This window comes from Corvus moneduloides, chromosome 7, assembly GCF_009650955.1.
Source record: "Corvus moneduloides isolate bCorMon1 chromosome 7, bCorMon1.pri, whole genome shotgun sequence".
Classification (NCBI taxonomy): Eukaryota; Metazoa; Chordata; class Aves; order Passeriformes; family Corvidae; genus Corvus; species Corvus moneduloides.
The window spans coordinates 32,809,588-32,828,074 of record NC_045482.1 but is presented as its reverse complement, the minus strand read 5'-3'; the positions used below and the strand labels follow the sequence as shown (position 1 = coordinate 32,828,074).

General features: G+C 40.4%; 1 protein-coding gene across 3 annotated transcripts in view; it reads right to left on the bottom strand.

The window, feature by feature from the left end:
- Positions 1-13,539, bottom strand: part of MGAT5 (alpha-1,6-mannosylglycoprotein 6-beta-N-acetylglucosaminyltransferase) — a 116,896-nt gene extending 103,357 nt beyond the window's left edge. Inside the window, exons 1-2 of one of the 3 annotated variants that reach the window (XM_032114982.1) lie at positions 13,462-13,534; positions 953-1,052 (exon numbers count right to left, since the gene is read on the bottom strand). The gene's annotated coding sequence lies outside the window, so the exon portion shown is untranslated. Of the gene's footprint in view, positions 1-952; positions 1,053-13,461 lie in introns of all 3 variants that reach the window. The other 2 variants (XM_032114983.1, XM_032114984.1) reach the window with 2 other exon arrangements.
- Positions 13,540-18,487: the final 4,948 nt, after the last annotated feature.

Below are 18,487 nucleotides of genomic sequence, written 5' to 3'. Positions count from 1 at the left end.
ATCCAAGATTTCTTTTTAGCTGAAAAAAACCCAAACAATAAAACCTTCCCCACCCCATTCCAAAAAAACCCCCACAACCCAAAACAAAACAACACCCCAAAAACCCCAAACTGAACACCAACCAAAATCCCTAACTAAGCCACACAGGCCACACTTCTCAAACAACCAACTTCTTATTCTCCCCTGAAAATGGTGGTACTTTCAAAAAAGAGAAACTTAATCTGTTTGTATATCATTTGAAGTTAGGAAACAAGAAAAGCCAAACTCTCAAGCCAGGTCTTAAATTAGTTTTTTTCCATCTCATGCAACTAGTAAATAATTAAGGTGAAATTTCCCATAAGTGCATAGATTAATGCTTACCAAATCTCTTTAATTATTACAGCAACTTGTGAACTTAAAACCTAAGTGCAATAAAGAATGAATTTGAAACTGCTATATGTTTGCATATATTCATTATGCACATCACCATATGTCAGGCAGAATCTCTGAAGGTGAATCTCAAACAAGTGATTACCACTGAAACAACATGATGGAGAATAAAGTAGACAAGTGATATTTTTAGCTTTATTCTATCTTTGTCCCTAGAGGAAAGCATTCCCTCTAGTGTGGGAAGGGAAGGGGAGGAAAAAAGAAAAGCCTAGAAAATTAAAACATGTTTTTCCCCAATACTAATGACCTACTTTAAACAGTCTTATGTAACTCAAAAATGAGATTATATTTGCGTTGTCATGGATTTAATCTTATATTTTTCAGTCTGAAGCATATCAGAAGGTTATTTACCTCACCTGCCTACCACAGTTTTCTGAACTTCCTCAGTTTAAGAAATCCAGTCCCTCTCCAACTTTTCAAATCAATTAAATAAAAAAAGGAGCAAGCCTGGTGAGGTAATTTTGCACTTGTCTGAACTGTGCAAGGTCTATACAATCTGAAGCTATGTAATTATGTTAAATACCTTCTACCTTCTTCTTAAATTTTCAGCAGTCCTGGAATTCCCCAACGTGTGCTCTTCGGTGTGTTCTCAAGCATGCACATTGAGCTTTCCCCCTGCAGTGCTGGGAACACAAGCCAGTTCTTAGAACACATGGTTTAAACTGAAGTACTGTCATTTAATGAAATGGTCTTCCAAAAACAAGCAGAAACTGGTCCACTTTGGTAACTGTTCTCTAAAATGTCACATAAAACTTAGCATTCACAAATCTCTTTGCCACTCATAGTTGGATGGATGGAAGAGAAAAAAAATGTTCCTTCTAGCAGAAAATCTTGCTGTGTAGCAAATAAAAGCTCCTTTACACATTAGATGGACATTAATACAAATTGAAAACACCACATAGGTACAATAAAATGTCCATATATTTGTCAAACATTATCTGAATAACAGGGATAAGATCTACAGGGCAGTTAAGTCAAACTTCCAAGGTCCACTCAAAAACATTAGGTTCCTATTTGTTAGTTCTCCTGTGTTTCAACAATACAAACACATTATAAACAATAGAAATGTATACAATATAAATGTAAACATCAAGGCTTCCTTTCTTCTTCCTCAAACATTAAAAAAAAATCTCTAAAAAATACCTCCTAAATAGCCTCCTAAATCCAAATGGTTTCCAGAATCAGAGAGGAAATTCAGTAGGCAATATTGTCCATCTCTAGAATGGTGACAGTGAAAGCTCTGCATTTTGATCTAACAAGTTTCTTGCTAGAGCCACATTCATATTAGTTAGGTAAATGTACAAGACATAAAATAAACCCAGACAGGAATACTCATCTATAAATGTGTACCCAAAACCTCTACTTTCAGACAATCCATTTGAAAATTATTACAATCCAGCAGTTAATGTAAATGCACAAAGCTGCCAAAAAGATCACTTACAACTCTGAGAAGAATGTAAATGATCTTGAAACAGCACTGTAGTACCAGCAGAGAGGAAAACAGAGACCACTTTACTGACACTACCACAGATGAATGGATTTCTTTACTGTTTAGTCAAATCTAATGATGAGAAAAAGATAGGCAGAGACAGAGGAATAGATTTTCCAATATTATGAAAATACTCATTCCTCTCAACTCACAGGGTAAATGTGCTGGCAAACACATCCTAAAAGTTGATACAAAAAGCCTTTCTCTTTTAAATGCTCTATCACTGGGCTACATTGACTTATCTTTGTAACAGCCAGTAACCTGCAAATAACTATTTAAGGTGTTATCTTAGCACATTGCAACATCCTGAGCAGGCCATTTGGTCTGTAAGCTACAACCATGAGGATCCAACACAGACTATCCTACCATGGTATCCTGTCTGAGCCTTACAGCTGTGTTCCACTGCCTGAAGTAGGTAAATGTGTACTTGAGCCACGAGCATGCATAGGACATCAGTGGCTCTGATTGCAGGGGGGACACACCAAAACCCAAGAGCTGTCACTTCAGCAGTGGCTGGAAGTGCCCACGGCCAGGTTGGATGGGGGTCTGAGCAACCTGGTCTAGTGGAAGGTATCCCTACAAGGGGGTTGGAACGGGAAGAGTCTTAAGATCCTTTCCAACAGAAACCATTCTGTGATTTTACAATTAATTCTATTATTAGGTCTGGCCTTAGAAAGGAGAACAGTTCAAGCTACTAGCCTGACAAAAGAAAAAATAAATTTTTTCAATAACATTTTCCTCTGTATTTCAGAGGAATGTGATATTTCTTTCTGCAGCTTTTATCACTTAATAGTTTCCGACTTAGGCTGTTATTTTAACAGCCTAAGAAAAGTCGTATCCTACAGTTTGAACTCATCATATGACTTCAGGTTCAGCTCTAAAAGAAGCAGCTTAATTACAAAATGACAATAGTTAGCATGGATTTACCGGACATTTCAGAAGATAAAATTTTAAAAGTTGTCTAAATTAAGATTTATTTGCTGCCTTGCTCTTCTCAGCTTTTCTACATTCTAACAGACCACTGAGACAATGTAAAGTATCAAACTTGTATTTTCTCCATAATATTTTCATTTGCTTATCCTGACAAGCTTTTTTTGGGAGGTATAATGATAGCCTTAGATGAGATTCCCACACAAACATTTAGAATAATAAAGCCAAATATGTTATTGCAACAATATATTGACTATATTAGCAAAAACATGGAAGATAATTCTGGTGCAAATAATCCCAAGGGGAAAAAAAATCTGCAGACCAGGACAAATTACTGGACACTCATGGATTTCCGAGTTTTTCAATGTGCTACTTTCATTTTCTGTGGATTCAAAGCTTGCACAACTTGGGCAGTGAGTCAGACCTTCAGTAAAACATGCTCAATCATTACAGACGTCCTGAGGTCACTTGAAAAAGCCTCATAAGAAAAAACAAACCAAGAAAGAGGATCTGTGTGGAAGAGGTATTGTTGTGACCAAGAAAAAGATGCAAGATCAACTGGTGTTCTGAAGGCATGCGGTAAGAAATCAATGCTTGAAATCATCTGTTTTCATAAATAGGTAATGAGCAACCCAACAGAAAGGTACAAGATGAACTAGAACCTATTTTTAGCTGATTATAACAAAGATTCAGCACAACTGCACAGATACCATTCAGAGACTTCATCAACTCTGACTTAATTGTACAGAAAAAGAAAATCCATCCAGGCTTGTTGGGTGGGTGGAGCAGGATGAAGAGTTCTCTTTTAGCCCAAGAAGTCAAGGAGTTCAGTAAATAAGGGCATTTCCTAACTGGTTTAATGAAAAATCAGGTTACAGGAACTGAAAAAGAATTTCAGAAGAATACTTTGTGGGATGGGAAGGAATGCATGAAGTAAAGCTTATGTTTAATGTGTGTTAAAAATTTCAAGTCATATGGTGAAATCTCATCCCTGAAGATTAACTGTTTGGAGCAAAATGACAAAAGTCATTCAGAAGTCTGGATTAAGATGGAAACCATGCTTTTTTTTGCAAGCACAGCAGAGGATACAGAAAGCTCTCCTCAAATATAACTGAAATCTGGCTTGAACAACCTCTGAAAAAACCCACACCACCAAACTCAAATTATGCATACTTAGAATTGAGAGATTCCCATGACATTCTAAACAAATTTTAATAAATGAAGACCTGAACACCGTAATAAACTGGACAATGGTTAGCAGTGCACTGAGGCACACACACAACACAAGTCAGAATGTATTAGCAAAACCAAAAGAAGTATGAGAGTAACATTTGAAAGATTTCTTTCTCTGTTTATGAAATGCAAGGATGACAGAGCTGGTCAGTACAAAATAAAAAATTAAAAAGGTTATAATTCTGCATTTATGTGGCCTGGACGAACATCTTTATCCTGAGCAATGTGTTTTATCCCCATAGTACAGGTAAGGTAGACACTGTAAGGTTCCTACAGTAATTTCTGCCAAACTACAATGCTGCATTAGCAGCCTTTTTAATTAAATATCAATTTTTAGTTAAAGAATAAGGTGGGTGGCATAGTTAAAAATATTCTGTAGCTTGTCAAAGGGCAAGAGTATGTCTTCATTAAAAAACTCTTTTCATAATACACATCCAGAATCAATACTGTGCAATCTGAGTTGTTTATCAGGAATTTATACAGTGAAGAGGCTTTTTTTTTGTTTTCAAATTTGGATAAAAAACCATAAAAATGTATATTGATAGTAGGCAATGGAGTTCAAGTTTGCCATATCCACCAGGAAAAATATTCAAGGGTAGAACAGACTTGAGGTACAAACAACAGTCCAAATAGAGCCCAAGACAATTCTAACAAACCAGAGTACTAATGGTGGGTGGGGAAAAAAATCCATTCTTTAAGTGCACGGGATGAAGAAAACTTACACTTCAAATGTAGGGCAAAAAAGAACCCTTGCTAGTTAACATATTTTTAAACCCCAAATAATGAGAAAAGAGATGCTTCAGATCTCCATCTAACCCCCTTCTTAATTCTAAAATATGAAAAATTGATGTAGAACAGCTTTCCACATGTTAAAGTACAATACTATTTTTCAAGTATAGCTTTTTAAAAATGAAACTTTTTTCCATTTATAAGGGTCACAGTTTTCTTTGCTCTGGAAGTGGCCACATACATGCTAATATCTCAGTATGTAAGAAAGTGTTCCTGGACATGTTTTAAGTAACTCAATAGTGGCATTCTGTGACATTACACAGTGCAAAAGCTATGCAACCGGTGCATATGGAAACTACGACGCCAGGAAATGAATCAAGGTACAAGGACTTTAATAGAAGCTGAACAGAAGCTAAATCTGGTACAAGCTTTTGCTCTGTATCAGCCAGCACAGCCCTCAAAGGAAAGTTTAAGTGCACACTCGGGCCTCATTGTGCTGGTTTCAGTATACAGAGCCAGAGGTTTAAATAGCATCAACTCAAAAAGAGCTTAAGTAAACTGCAATACGCCTTTTACACCGGCACAGAACTTCACCCACTGCGGTTAAACTCTCCTCACATCACTGTAAAGATCCAGTCCTTTCACCACAGACCCGTGGCAACACTGAATCCCTGCTGGCAACAAATCAACAGTGCTGCAACTATTGCTCTCTTAACTGGATATTCAGGAGCCAGCTTGGATCATCTACTGAACGGGAATTCCAAACTCCCAGTGGGAAAGTACTGTTTCCACAGAATTTCATCTCAGACACAAGTACTCTGAAATTTGTACTGGACACCAAGCCCTCACGCATCTTCCAGCCTGAAGCTCCTCCTTGCTCCCTCAAACATTCTCTAACTTACCTTGGGGAGAATTTTGCTATTATAGGTCAGGTGAAAGTTACTGTAACCTTTCCCTCAAAGGAATCATGAATCGTTCCATTAAGTTATCAATCCAGAACCCAAGGAGAGTCATTTCTGACACTCAAAGACTTCACAAGGATTAACAACTGGGGCCAAAACCTGGTATCAGTAAACTGCCTGAGAGGCCTCAAACCATCAGGATGTACATTCAGTCATAGGTCAAATCACTTTGTGAAACCAAACACTCCTACAACTTCGTTTCATTTCTCACATCATTAATACAGTCAGAAGTTCTTATTTTGCTGATTATCCAATTTCTTGAACTTATGAATGCCAAGCTATTGAAAAAACTCAGGAAAAGTACTCCCAAAAGAACTATGGCTTATCTGTAAGAAGCACAGTTTATCTTTCTGTTTCAAGAGAAGTTAAGCTATCGAAAGAAAGATTTTTTTACTATTATTTTTGATTTATAAAAAAGCTCTATTGGTATTTAAGAAAATGTCTATTAGAAATAATAAGCTAATATTTTATTTTGAACTATAACCATAACCACATTTAAAGTATAACCATAAAATACAGAAACTTGATTATAGGCTCTTAAAATCAGACTAAGTCTACAAAACTGGTTGATTTTATCTATGGTAAAATAGCTGTTAGCTTCAGCAGAAAAACCACTGGAAGCTTTCTCCTCCTGTGTGCTTTTTTGCAGTCTAGTAAAAGAAAAGTAGCTGCATAACACGAACAGATGTGAAGTGAAAACAGAATGATACTGCCTTTCACCATGTTCTTGGAGGATCGATAATCCTGATAGACAAACTGCATTTAATGAAAAGAAATTCAGGGAAGTAAACTGCTCATTTTTACAAGAACTTAGAAAACTAAATCAATATGCTAAGGGACTAATTGGAACAAGGTAGCTTTAATAATGTGGTCAAATATCCTGTAAAACCTAGGCTGAAGTCTGTGCGGTAGAGATTGAGAAATCTTTTTTTTACTGCTCTACAGCGTGTTCCACACCCTTTTCCTATACTGTCAGATCAGGAAACACAATTACTGATTTTGTTGACAAAATCTTGCCAAACTACAAGGGTGACAATTCTTAATGAAATCTAAGAAGAAATTAATAATAAATATTCTTATTTGGCTACATGTCTACTCAAATTTAATGCTCAAGATCTTAATTTAGTTTTACTTACAGACAGCTTGAGTGCTTCAAAAGCCTTTCTCAAACAACTCACACACTGCTTGCAAGCAATGCCTGTAAGACCTCCACAACCCCTGCTTCAAACTGGTGCCTTATTTGGACTGCTTGCCCACTTTTTTTTTTTTTTTTTTAGCATCTTTTTGCAAGCCAAGGAATAGCCATTCATTTTGCAGCCCCTCCTTATGCCAAAATCATCCCTAAATGTACTATAGGTCTACCATTAGCCAAAAGCATTTTTGTCAGCATGGTAAGAGTGTTTCAAAAGCTGAGATACTGGAGGGTTTTGGAGGTGTGCCTTGATTATTTTGTGTGTGTGTGCCCCTGTGAAATAAGTAGGGAAGTTTGTATCCACATACAGTGTATTGGAACCTCCAGAGAACAGTGCTGCAAGCTCCTTTACCTTTACAGCGCGAGTTTGCCAAATAGGTGTGAAAATTCCTATGTCAAGAATATTTAATGTATTTCCTAGGTATGAAATAGAAATACATCTGTCTGTCTGCTTAGTTTCTCTCTCTTTTTTCTTTTTTTTTTTTCTTTTCTTTTTTTTTTTTTAGGGAGAAAGCTCCTCTGCCAGGAGGCTCAGAAATTCCCTGATCAAGTTAAAAACCCTAAAACCCAAACAAACACACAGGAAAATAACACGCTCTACTCCTTCTAGGGAAAGGGGGCCCATTTTTAGGTACAACTCATAGTAAACACAAGACAGTAAGAAAACTCAACCCGATAATCTGAAGATGATGAATACATTGTTGCTGCTGTCTGAGGAATGCTTCTAGAGATATTCTATGTTTCCTGTATTTATTGCTATTTTAATTATTAAAACAAGCTTTAATTACTTCAAGACAGAAATGGGCAATTCAAATACAGGGAGAAACTAAGAAAAAGGTAATGAATTGGAATGCCTGATAAAGAGGTGTAGAGGTGCAGCATGAAACTTTCTTGAGCAACTTGGAGCTGGTATTTTCACTCTTCTAAATCTACAATATGGAAAATTAAGTGATTGCACAAACTGTACTTGAACAGAGCCTATCAAGAAAGATTCACAGAAATTACTTATAGCTTGTTAGGAGGTAGATTATCTGTTCAAGGATTTTTATTATGAATACTATACCAATTTTCAAATTCACTGAATGAAGTAGTTATGTATATTTTTTACTCATGTATATTATGAAGACAAGGTTTATGTGTCTAAGAAATGTTTCAGATAGACCATCTTTAATCAAAACACATTTTATGCTTCATTTTACAAAAAAGAAGGTCAAAATAGAAGAGAAAATACAAGTTTAGTTATGTGGGTCCATAAATACTCGAAATTGTCTTCCAGGTATATTACATGCATTCTGCAGAGTTCAAAAAGTGCATTGAAGCTCCATTGAACAGTAATAGCTCTCTGCAGAAAAGCAACAAACAAAGAGAAAGGGTGAGAACTGGAAAAAAAAAAAAAGAGAGGTGAGAGATAAGACATAGCATTCAAACTCAAGAGAACTTCTGCCCAAGGGAATTTATGCAGATAAAGAAGATTCTAATCGCTAAAGAGGTAAAAATGTGTTAATCCACTCTGGTCACACATTTTGCAGACAAGAGGGCTATGACACAATGTAGTAAAATCCAAGTGTTCAGTATCTTCCAATGGTCAAAAAACACCCAGTTCACAAAATATAATCTTGGGCAGGAATGGTAATTCACTGTAGCTTGTACCTTTCATGAAAACTTAGAATTATAAAATCTCTTATGTTGGCAAAGGTACTTGAGATCATAGAGTCCAAGAGTTTACATGGCTTTTAAATACCTCCAGGGATGCTGACTCAACCCTGGGCAGCCTGTTCCAAAGCCTGACAACCCTTCTGGTGAAGGGATTTTCCCTAGCATGAGATCTACTACTTGATTAGCAGCCATCTGAGAATGCTTTGCTAGGACCTCAATTCAGGTTAAATAAAAAGTCATGGTGCACATAGGAAGGGAGGAACACAGCCTTAACAGGCAATGGGAAACCAGCAGCAATAGACTCTATTGCTTAATCTAACAAGAGTGAAAAAGAAAGGTTTTAGTTGTAAAACTATTCTAGGGGAACATAACCACAAGGAATAAATTTTATGTCAAAAATTATATATAAAGAAATGTAACAAACTACATGACCCGTGAGCAACAACCAATAAAAGTAAAATCAGGTTCAGCATGCTACTTGTAATCTAGGGAAATGCCTTTGTCTAAAGGACAAGGTCAAAAGAGGTCGTTGGTTGCTTTCAAAGATTACAGGATTTTATCAGGATGTAAATATCAGTAAGACAAATGTCAGCAGGTTAGACTAATAATCAAGGTTAAACAGTTTGGAATGCCTGTGGGATATATGAAAAAACACAGTTAGCTAAGAGGAATAAGAGGTCCTTGTGAGACTCAAAGGGCCACGATCACAGGATTCTTAACTCATACAAACCATAAATAATAAATCAAATGAATCACAGCATTGACTTAAGCTTTCCTTGTGAAAAGGACTTCGCTATTTAGAGTACTGTAAGAGGGAATCCCCGTCCCCCAATCTATTTCCTCTTTGTACTTTCACTGCAGTGTCTCCCTAGTACACAAGCTGCCACACCTGTATGGAAATGCCATCTCTTTAGCAAAAGTTTCTCAAAGGACCTGCATCCTCGCCTGAGTGCATGCACAGACCTTGGGCTTGAATGATTGACCTGATTAAAGCAGACAAGACTTCTCCTTGTGGGAAGGTAAAGAACAAAACCCCACAAATTCATCTCAAGACAGCTGAACTATTCCAGTTTGAGTAAAAGAATAAGGCTATCCACTCTGACAAAAGTCTGCATTGCCACAGAAAGCCACTGCCTCACAGCTGGGAGGCCGTGTTAGCACCTGCGTTGTCAATTCCTCATCATTATGGTGGCTCCTCCTCAGATGACATCCAATTTAGAGGGCCTATATCATTAACCAAAACCCTCCACTAAGTCTGTCTACTAACTAGTCTAAGTTTGTACAAAACTCTACTCACCCCTTCCTTGTAGGCATAAATTACAGTAACTTATCAACTCACCAGAACAAGCAAGAAATAGTAAAAAAAATACGGTCAAAAGCAATGGAAATCAAGCCACTACCAAAACATGATCTGAATGAGATTTATTCCTCAGAGAAATTATACTTCATTACATTATAGGCCTGGGCTCTTCAGGAAATGAAAGTTAAATAGATAAGGAAGCCTTCAAAACTTCAATAGTCTATGCCAATAATAGGAGGCTTATAGAGGAAAACAAGAGAGTTTTGAGTGTGCAGGCCTACAGAGGGTTGCAAACACAAAATTCCACTTTTTCTTCTGAAGAAGAACAAAAGATTTGTTAGGTTTTGGTGTTCTGGTTTTGGTTGTTTGTTTTTTTTTTTTTAAGTTCACGCGTGTATGTGGTACATGAAATACAGAGATGCACAAATATTAATTTGGCAAAAGTAGAGAGGAATAAAGAATGACCTTATTCCACTCCAAACAGTTTAGAATTATTTTGAAATTGAAGATGCAGTAATAGCAAAGCTGCTCGATTCCTGAAAGAGTTTCCACTCATCAGATTCCCAGCTGATTAGCACTGTGCAGTGTGTTCATTTCCTTAGCAGATGCTTCCGATGTTTTTCACCAAGAATTGCTGCTGGAGTACCCTGGTTCCGAAACAGGCTCAGCAGAAGAGTTCTGCAGACACTTTGGGAACTATGTGATGTAAGTGAAAATACTATCAGAACCTGGCACTTTGATATTCATCAGTGTATTTCTTTCCACATCTACTTAAGAGACCGAGCAAACATGAAGTCAATCTGTTGGCAAATTAACAATAATGTTTGCCACTGGATCTCCCTTGGGACTGCTCTTCCTAACAAAAAACCTGAACTAATTCTCCCATTCTCTCATAAAACACTAAGTCTACTTTATATCTCAATCTTCTCAAAACATGAACACTGCATTCACAATAAGCCTTCAAAACACCTACCACATAGCTAATAATCAAGTTACAATACCTGCTAGGGGCAGTTAATGTCAATGACTCCTGAAGTTCTGTTAAAATTCTGGAGCCAAGATGAGGAATGAAACTGCATGCTAAGCTATTTTATCCAACAGAAGCAAAAGCAGAGTGAACTTGTTAGATGATGGCAGCATACAACGCCAAAAACATAACCCAGCAAAGGAAATTAAAAAAAAAAAAACCTTCAAACTTGAAGGGAAAGGAGTGGTGCTAATAAAATTCCACATATTATCTGAAGCATAGAAATTAACAATACAAAGCTTTCTTTTTTTTTTTTTTTTTGTTATACAAGGGAACAGAAGGGAATCTGGTTGGAGGGAGATGACTTAAAACTGGAGAGCAATTGTCTTTATTCTAAGTCATTTTAAGAATTCAGAACACTTCATTATTTTGCCAGATTCTATTTCATGAAGCAGATTAAAGATTTTACATGATTTGCACCCAGTGTTGCTGGCTGCTTCCCAAGTTTTAGGCAGTCTAGTTTGGGGAGCTTAGACAACCTGATCTTCTTATATTCAGCATTCAGTCACTTTGTCTTTCAGCATCTTTTCAACCCAGGCTGTATAAGCTGCCTTCCTCCGGGACAGCAAGATGGATTTATCACGCAGAAAAGATGAAGCATATGTTCTTATTTAATCCTTATTCTGTTCGTACAAAATAAATCCATATTCTACATAAGTGCAACAGAAAACAGCCTGCATATGTTAAATCATGAAGAATAGACATTTCCTTCAGTAAACATACTGTTCCACAGGCCATTTTAAGAGTAAACTACTCCCTACATTCATCTCAGACAGGTATAGAACAGAAAGCAGAAGTGAACATACCTTGTATGCAATAAAACAACCAGAAAAAAAAGGTTTTTCCCCTACTCTTAGGCTTGGTACAACCAGCAGCAATTATGTGAACCGTGGGTGCTGCAGTAAGCAGAGTTTCTCATGAAGCACAGTCAGAGTCATTAGACAGAGATCAAGAAGGAAAAAGGTAAATCACCCATTCAGACTAAATTGAACTTCGTGTCCCCAGGCAAAATGGTTTCAATAATACAGAAACCAAGAACTAACCGGTTCCTCTGTTTTTGAAAGCTTTTTATGAAATGGCAAAACTATTCTGAAAGAACTGAGATCGTCACCTCATTGATTTGGGAGCAAAGACATACCCCCAGCCTGGAAACAACTCGCTGTCCTCCTGAGGACAAAGATTAGCAGATGAGTACCAGCGACTCCCTCCACCCTGCTTGCATTTTCTACACACAAAGCTTGAGATAAAGCACTTGCACAGCACTAAGTCAAAATTCATTCCTGTATTTAGGATTATGAGTCATGCTGTTGAAAAAGCCATCATACTATTTCATCGGGACAAGGCGACAGAGCTTTTTAGACAAATAAGACTGTATAATAACATGAATCTCAAGAGTGAGCCTTCATTTAAAGAGTGTTCTATTCTTGCTGCAGTTATCCAGAGAGATTGATATAACAAGATCTAGTGCAAGAATTGAGAATTCATTTTCTCAGGTTTGCTGACCCCAATGCCAGAAAGAAAAATATGTTCTCAAAAGATGAGACCGATATTGTACCATATCTGGTAAAGATGGAACCTACAGACTCTTGACACTGGGGAAAGCCTCTACCAAGGTTTACTTCCTCAAAACTGAGTGACATATATTTTCCCCCTAAATATGCTGAAAAGTAACTTTGCCTAAAACAGTTGCTGAAACTCAAAGGAAACAATATAATACTTGTTCAATATAGGTCCGCACACCTATGCAATCACATCAGGTCACTCACTGCTTTTGACAGAGAGAAATCCCTGCGATCAAACCACAAGGTGATGTTGATGTGTAACACCGAAGCTGGCAAATAAAAAGCACTGTTTTTTCCAATCCAAACCTCAGTGCATCTCCGGAAAAAAAAAAAAAAAAAAGAAAAAAAAAAAAGTAGTAGAAGATACGGCAGCCCAAGGCACATTTGGCACCGAGATGACAGCTTTCAGGAACCTTTTTCTCAAATTCACTTCCTAGAGGTTTACAAAGCATTGGAGAGGGAACAAAACCAGCAAACCGGGTGGAACAGATAGCTTGTAAACGGCATCATAAGGGGGAGATTTCAACAGACTCTCGCCCGAGATTCATCCTCCCACCCGCGGCACCGCCACCCGCGCTCGGCGAAACCTCCCCGCGCCGCTCCGTGCGCCCGGGGCCGCCCCCTCCCCCGCAGCCACCGCCCGGCCCGGCCGGCCCGGGGGGCCCCGCCGCTCCCCCCGCCGCGGAAGGTCGTTCCGCAAGGTGACGGGGGCGGCCGGGCCGCGGCCAGGACGGGCCCCGCCGCTCCGGGGCGGCCGCTCGGTGCTCCCTCCATCCCCGCATCCCTCCCGCTCCGCGCCCACCGCCGCGCCCGGGCAGGCGGGGGCGATGCCTCCCGGGCCGGAGGAGGGTGTTGGCGGGCACCCCCCCCCCCGCTCGGCTGCAGCGACCCCCGCAGCAGGGCTGGGTGCGGCGGCGGCTCCCGCCGGCCCCGCAGCCCGGTGCCGCCTCACCTGTCCGGGCAGCGCGCAGGTCCCCGCGCCGGGCGGAGCGCGGCGCAGCGCCCATGGCCGAGCGCGGGCGGAGGCGCGGCCGCGCCGCCGGGGGGACGGGCCAGGCGGGGGCGGGCGGCGCCGGGGAGCGTCTGCAAAGTGCCGGCCGCGCACGGGGGCGCAGCGCAGCGCGGCGCGGCGGGGCGGCCGGAGGGAGGAGGGAGGGGCGGGGGAGCGCGCGCGGCCGGAAGCGCCTGTGACAGGGCGAGGCAGAACGAGGGAGCGTCTGCAAAGTGCGTGCCCGGGCGCGGAGCGCGCAGGGGCGGGCGTGAGGGGGAACCGCCCGGGTGTGGGCACAGGCCACGGGTACCAGGCGCTGGGCAGTAGGCGCTGGGCACGGTCACAGCCGCCGCCCGCCGTGGTGAGTGTGCGGAGGCGGCTCCCGGCCTCCGCGTCCCCGGGCTTGTCCCCCTCCCGTGAGGGTTTCTCTCGGCAAACCCGTCAGGCCGGGCGCGGATCCCGCCGCTGGCAGCAGTGCGGCTTTGCCCGCGCTAAGCGGACGCGTTACAGCAGCCCACACGTTTCCTAAGCATTCAGAACAGGTATTTGTGTCAGTTCATCCGCTTAGGCTGTCTTTGAAACAAGCTCTACGCTCTACCTGAAGTTCGCTTCTGAGAGCCATTAGCGCAGAGGAAGCTGGTGTATTTTTGCAATAAGGAGATGACTGCGTTTTGTAGTGGCGACACTCTCTCGTTTTGCTCGGCTTCAGAATGGTCTGTTTCCCCCAGTCTTCACAAGAGCTCATAGAGGCTGGGTGACATCTCGTGGTCACTCCTGCTCTTTTGTATGGATCGAGCCTTCTTTCATAAGGACAACATAAAGTAAAAAACTGTTTCTGGTTACCTCCACAGCCCAATATAAATTAAAGAAACATAGATGTAGGTTATAATAAGATGCAGAACTCTGATCAATATCTGTTGCAATATTCATCACGTGCCTTGAATCTTCAGAAAATGGTTCCAAAATATTTTTTTTAAAAAATCAAGTGAACGGCTATGGTTTTGGTGACGATGGACGAAAATCCCCGCCGGTGTTTTGTGCCATTCTTTTGGGGCTTCTCCACACAGGGCAGAAAATGATTCTACAATGTGTGCTGAAGGATACTTGTCTGCACCCACAAGCATCTGCAGTAATGCTGGGCACTTTGGAGTTTCGCTTTTCATCCAGTCTTGTACTGTGTTCCTGCTTGGAAATGCTCGCTGGCAATTAATGACAGGTTAGGGATTTGGGAATTTTATGAGGTGCTGAATGATCAAAGCCTTGGACATCCTTCTGTGTGAGATGGGGAACTTCTTAAATGATCTGCTATGGTTTGTAGAAAGGGCTCTTGTCACAGGGGAACAAAGCAGGTGAAATAACAGCAACTACAGCACTTTCAGTCTTTTCCATTTACTATGGTTTTAATTTGTATAGCTCATATACACGAGCTGACCTAACATTGCAGTCACTTTTGAGTTTGATATGTTCTTATGTATAAATATTATACAACAGTAGTCTCCTAGCAGAGCTCTCACCAAAGGGAACAGTAGCTCTTACTAGCTCACAGTTCTCAAGCTGGATCATACCAACCAGGTTCTCCACTGAGGAACAGGACTTTACACTACGCATTCCACCGTATTTGTATCTGACATAGCAAAATGAAAAAACATGGCACTTATCATCACATTACAGGCATTGATTAGGGAAGCCAAAACTCCCTCTTCAAGGAGTGTTCCTTGAGAAAGTTTGGAAAGTTTGGATTCTTGGATCACAGCGAGCAAGAGACTGAAAGAAGAGACAATATTACCCCCCCCTCCCCCATTGAAGTATCAGGACCGTTTGAGCTGACCACTAACATGTTTATTCCTCATTTTAGTGTGTGATAAGTAGGCCACCAGTTATTCAGACGTAGCTCTGCCAGGCCTGTCCCACACTGAAATTTCCACCCATCTGCTTGCTCATTTCATGACCATGGGAAGAGAGTGGGTGGAGGCCCCAGGAGAGGCTGATTAGGACCATTAAGGCCTCTTACTGCAATCGGGGCCCTGGTGCTGGGATCTCATCTTGCCTGTTTGCAATTCCCCAGGACTCCATGTACTGATCCCCTCACCCTTGGTGCAAGGAGGAAATCACTGCAGAAGTAATTAAAGTCATTAAAAAAGATGGTTGATACATCTGTTGATTGCGTGAAATCCCCTAAACATTGTATAAGGCTGGGACTGTGCATCTCCGCTGTACTTGTTGCTAATGGAGAAGTTTTGGGTTGCTGTGAGGCCAGTGATAGTAATGAGGGAAACAATTATATTCTGGTAGAGGCATTCGATGTATCACCTATTGATACTGTTTTCCTGCTTGAGTTTGTGTCCAAAACTTGCAGGTACAGCTCTGCCCTGAGTGGATGACAAAAACTCCTTGGTGTGATTGGGTGCCAGTCACAGCTTTGAAGTACTGAGGCAAACGAGGTGCAGAAATCTCAGCTGTACTAACTTCTGCTTTCTCGCTGTGCTCTCGGCGTAAGGGACAGCAGCAATCCTTGGAAGACATCGAATACAGCTGGAAATGTCTGTGTTGTAGGACCAATTCTTTGGCACTTCTCTGTACTGAATTTTGGAGAATTCTGATTATGGACCAGCAGTGGCTGATAACATGAAATCACAGCAATCACCAGTGCTAACTCCAGAATTGCTTAATGTCACCTTTAAAGTAGTGTACTTGTTGAATTTTCCATCTCCATTTGTTCAAATAATAAATGACTGTAAGGTGGAGAAACGTGACTAGAACATAGAAGAACTCCGTGATTATTCACAGGCAATACCTCCATAAACCTTTCCCTAGGGAAGTACGTGTCAGAGGTGTTCCCTTTTGACTTGTAACACTGTATAACAAAATTACAGTACACACATAAAATATGGTTTGCCTTTCATAATAGTAAAATCTCTTGTGATGAATTGCATATTATTATTAGAGAATATAGATAGAGAAAATATTATAGATATAGAAATCTCTTTCTTGTGAGGGGGACTACATGCAGCATTCCTGCCTTTGTTGTGATCCTGTGCCAGTTTGGACAAATTTGGAGGAAAATATCCTCTGATAGAAGGCAGGTTACAACCATCCCTCCCTGACCAGGTTTGGGAAAAAAAAAATTTTTCCTCGGAGGAAAGCGAAAGAGATAAAAACTATTTATTTAACAAACACACAGGAAAAGGATAATAATGCTAAATAATAGAACCTCTCACTGTGGAGAGGAACTTGGGAAAATTCAGAGTCCTTCTGTAGGTGTAATCACTCTCTCCTCCTCCTTGGAGCTGGGTTGTGGGCCCACGTCCAGGGCTTTGGTGGAAAAATTCTCCCGATGTGTTCTGATGTTGAAACAGTCCAGAAGAGAAGAAGGGAAAAACTGAAGTCCCAGGAAAACAAAGTTCAACTCTCCGTCTCCCTCCAGAGAAAAGGAGCTGGAAGCTGGCTGAGAAGAAAGAAGGGTGCTTCCTCCACTCTTGCTGCTGCAGCAGGACACAGAGAAGTGTGTATGTGTGTCCTTGAACAACTGCTTTGAAAAGTTTGCTCGGTTTTTTCTCCCTCTCCCCCCTCTCAGGCTCAGTTTAAAGGCACAGAAAGGCACAAAGTTAATTTCTGGGCATAGGGCAGTGAGAGGGGATACACACCATAAAGTCACCCCAAGACAGATTCATAGCCCCCCTCTTGTGCCAGGTAGACAGACACGGCGGTACATCACGTTATCCTTGTATCCCCACAGCAATAAAGCTCTTGGGATAGGCTCTAGAGACAATCTGCTTTATAATCTGCACCTCCTTCAAAGCCCTGTTGCCTGGTTTCTGGAAGGACTCCATCCCTTTATATAGGATTTCTTTCCTTCTTTTATAACCCCCCCATATGCTCCTCTGAATAAAGGGTTCTTAGCTTTGCAGACACTAAGTGGACTCTTCGGTGGCAGGCTCAGTATTGTATTTTTAATGTTGAACACGACTTCAAAACAAACAAAAAACAAAACAAAACAAACAAACAAAAAAAAAAACCCAAACCAAACCAAAAAAAAAAAAAAAAAACCAAAAAGAGGGAAAATCCAGGAAGAAATGAAATTTGAGCCAGAGATAAGATAAAAAAGACCTTCCTGAAAAGTATCTTTGTCTGTTCATTGCTAAACAAAATCATAATCTCTTGAGGATTCCAAGATATGCTTTTAAAGCTTTCTGTTTGATGTCTACCTCAGCTTTATTGATGGAATTGAATTTACTGCAAAATAATAACTCACTCAAACCACTGTGCTAGTGATCAGAAAACTCATGTATTCCTGTTCAAGAATGTATCTTGCTTTTTTGTTTGATTGCTCTGATTTCTCAGGACCTCATCTATGCTTTTTGAAATGCAGTACAATACAATTATGAAAAGCTGAAATGCTATCCAATCCTACTAATATTCTGTTCATAAAGTGAAATCTTGAAGAGTCACACACTCTCTCTCTTTTGCTTCTTAGTCACAATTTGAAGTTGCTGTAGAATAACCTTGGTTTAACTCTGATTAAATATCGGAACAGTAGGTAATAGAGAATGTTCCTGTCCTTCCCCCATAGTCAGACAACTGCCCTGTTTTTTAACATGAGTAAGACTTTGCAGTTAGGATTTAACTGTATCCTTCCCACCAAGTTGTTATGGATAGTAAAAAGTCAGATTTTCAAAAGGTATTATAAACTCTGCCCAGATAAAAACAAACAGACAACAACACACCTCCCCTCCCCCCCCCCCCCAAATTATTGTTTGAGTCTTGCTTTTGAAAGTTTTATTCAGTTCCCTGTTCATAAATATAACAACTGGGCTATAAAATTTTCCAGCACCAGAGAACATTAACTTATATTCAGACCTGCTCCTTACCACAGTAAATATAGATTGAACAAGTATTTCCATTAACTTTGCACTGAGTTATCAAGCAGGAAATAAACTTTTGGGTTTAGGTACCAAACCAGACATTTCTAAGAGGTACTTAGTGTGTC